The following is a 2,917-nucleotide window of genomic DNA, read 5'->3' on the forward strand; positions in this document are numbered from 1 at the left end:
CCGCGGCTGAACCTAGAGGCCGTCCCGGCGGGAGGGCGAGTGCGCTGAGCCTGCAACCCCCGCGGGGCCGCTCAGCTTGGCCGTTCACGGCGTGCGCAACCCCTGTGACAAATGCGCAGTGCCGGGTGTTGGTGTGGGGCTCGCCAGCCTTGTGTCTCACCGGGGCCCGACCTCGGCCTCCTGCTCTTTCTCTCCCGGTCCCCGGGCCTATCTCAGTCTGGTTCAAACCTAACTGTTCTCGTGTCCCAGAACTGGACAAGGTCTCGACGTCCTTCTCAGCCTCAGTATTCCGAACTACGAACTCTATAGAATCAAAATTGGAAACTCTAAGGGATAGATTAATTCAGTGAGTTTTATGTATTATTTTAGTGTCGCTGGAACTTTCATTAGCTTCAATAATTCTTAGCTCTTGAATGGGTGGAACCGTATCTGCTTATCTTTGTCTGCATAGCAACGGTTTCACTGTTTTGCCCCAAGTCCCTTTAGAAATGTACCATAAATTGCCTATTCCATAGAAAGCACTGGAATTACAAATCTCAGAGGGTTTGGGTCCTGGCTCGGTGATAGAATGCAGCCTTGGTCATCACTAGACTTGAATTTAAGGATCTATATAAAATAAGAGGTTTGGATTATTTGTGCTTTTCAAACTGGGCTCCTAAGAACTGGAGAGTTATAAGGAGACGTTTGGGAGCTCTGACTACAGGTTCTCTCCACCCCAACTGCTATTTTGTTTATATTTCTAGAAGGACCCATTTAAAACCAATGGGTCAACATGAAAAGGGTTTGAAAACCAGTAGACTAAATGATTTCTTAATCCCCTCTAGTACTAACATTCAAAGATTCTGTGAATGTACTAAATTCTCTTTCCTGAAACCCATTACCTCCAGAGGGTTCCTAGGCTAGATAAGCCTTGAAACCCAGAAGGGCCAGCCTCTCCAAGAATATGAACTAATTCCATTCCCCTATCCTATATTACCGATACCCCTTTTCAACATGAAACATTAGAAAGGGCATAGACCAAAGATCCTTATACAGTGGATCAAAGGAGGAGTTATAACAGAGAAGACAGGATTTAACAAATGAATATGACTGCTGAACCACTAGACTGATATTTCTTTTAACCTCTACTATTTTGGAGCAACTAGAAGGAAAAACTTGAAACTGTGGAATAGTAACCCATACCAAACTATGAGAACTGTTCTGCAGCTGCTTGTTGGAGTGTACTTTGAAAATTGCCTTTTCTGGGTTTTTTTTTTTTTGGGGGGGGGGGGGCGATTTAGATATATATTTCACAGTTTAGAAATGTTTAAAAAAATTATGTGAATACAGTGGAAATCCCTATAATATCCTGGCAATGGATTTATCAGACAGGCAGCCTTTGCTTAACAATCTCTGGGTTCAGGGAGATCATACTTCAGGAGGTAGCCATGTCTACCACTTTCCAGCTCTCCACTTACCTAGTTTCAACCACAATTTACCCAATCATCATATGATTAAGGCAAGAGAATTCTGTCACTGCTACTGGAGAAAAAGAATAAGGAAGCAAGAGAATTCATCATCTCAAACGTTTAACTAAGAGGCTCCTATATGCAGAATACACACTTGAGTTTACACTGGAAAATGTCACAAAAGGCCAAATGTGTTAGGTTGGGAAGTTGAGGTAGAAGAGACTGCTCTAAAATCAGCCTGTCTGGGTTCAAATTCCAGTACCTCAACAGCACTGCCTGTTGAGGCTGCTTCCCAGAGTCTTGGTTTATCATTAAATAAAATGGGACCAATACCTACCTCATAAGATTAAGTAGCATATGCAAAGTATAGTACCTATACAGATCAATGCTTAATAAGTATTTGTTTCTCCTCTTTCCTCTCCCCCTTCCCCCTTGGGAACACATGGAAAGGAGATTATTTTTATGGGACATATTTGAGAAGGCTCCTTGGTAAAGTTGGAATTTAAGTTGGGGCCATGAAGAAGGAGTAGCACTTAGGTGAAGGTGGTGGAAAAGAGCACTCCTAGAGAGGGAATACTGGGGGGGGGGGGGGGGGGGGGGGAAGGCACCAAGGTAGAAAATGCAGGAACCAATGCATGGTATAAGCTGGGAACACTGGGAGGGAGAGATGGAAGTGGGAATGGCCTGGAGAGAAAAGGATTATAGAAGAGCAAAAGAGAGAGACCAAAAGCATCACCCTCATTTTCTTTTGGAGGCTGAGACTTAGCAACACTAACCTACAGCCTCAGCAGCTACTACTGAAAGTACAAATTCATGGTACACTGTGAATGACAGGCACTTCCTTACTGGTCAGCTCAAAAACCCAAAAACTGAGCCAGATCACCAAAGCAGGGTGATGGAACACTTGGCTCCAATGTATTGACAAAGGTCGGTGTCCCTTTGCTGCCAATTGTGCAAGTGCCTTCCAGGTCTCAGTTTCTTTTTCTTTAACATGGAGGGGATTGAACTACTTGATTCTGTTCCTCTAAAGGAGATTTCCCTACTCTGGAGAGGCAAAAAACTGTCTCCAGATATTTTGCCAATCCATCCACAGTGCCAGAGGATTTTGTTCCTGGTAAGCACTAAACTAATCTCCACTTCCTCCAGTAGGAGCTGACTGCTTATTTTTCTCTATTTTCTGAGGCCATCTAACCACATCCCCTTGCAAACACCAGCCTGTACTCTTTTACATTCCAAGACTATAGTTTGCCTGTCTCATTGCTGGAATCTTGTTTGCAGTACTGCAGTCACCGTGAGTCTGCAGCATCCCACAATAGGATTCTAACAAGACAAGATATAGCAATACATCAATTACTATGCTTGGTTTCTAAATACCTCCTATACATTGAGTTGGATTCAAGTAGCTAAACATTTAAGAAGTCAACAAGGTAACAGTATAATGAAGGATCAAAAATCATGACGAATAAAAG

Source organism: Tamandua tetradactyla, chromosome 3, assembly GCF_023851605.1.
Source record: "Tamandua tetradactyla isolate mTamTet1 chromosome 3, mTamTet1.pri, whole genome shotgun sequence".
Classification (NCBI taxonomy): domain Eukaryota; kingdom Metazoa; phylum Chordata; class Mammalia; order Pilosa; family Myrmecophagidae; genus Tamandua; species Tamandua tetradactyla.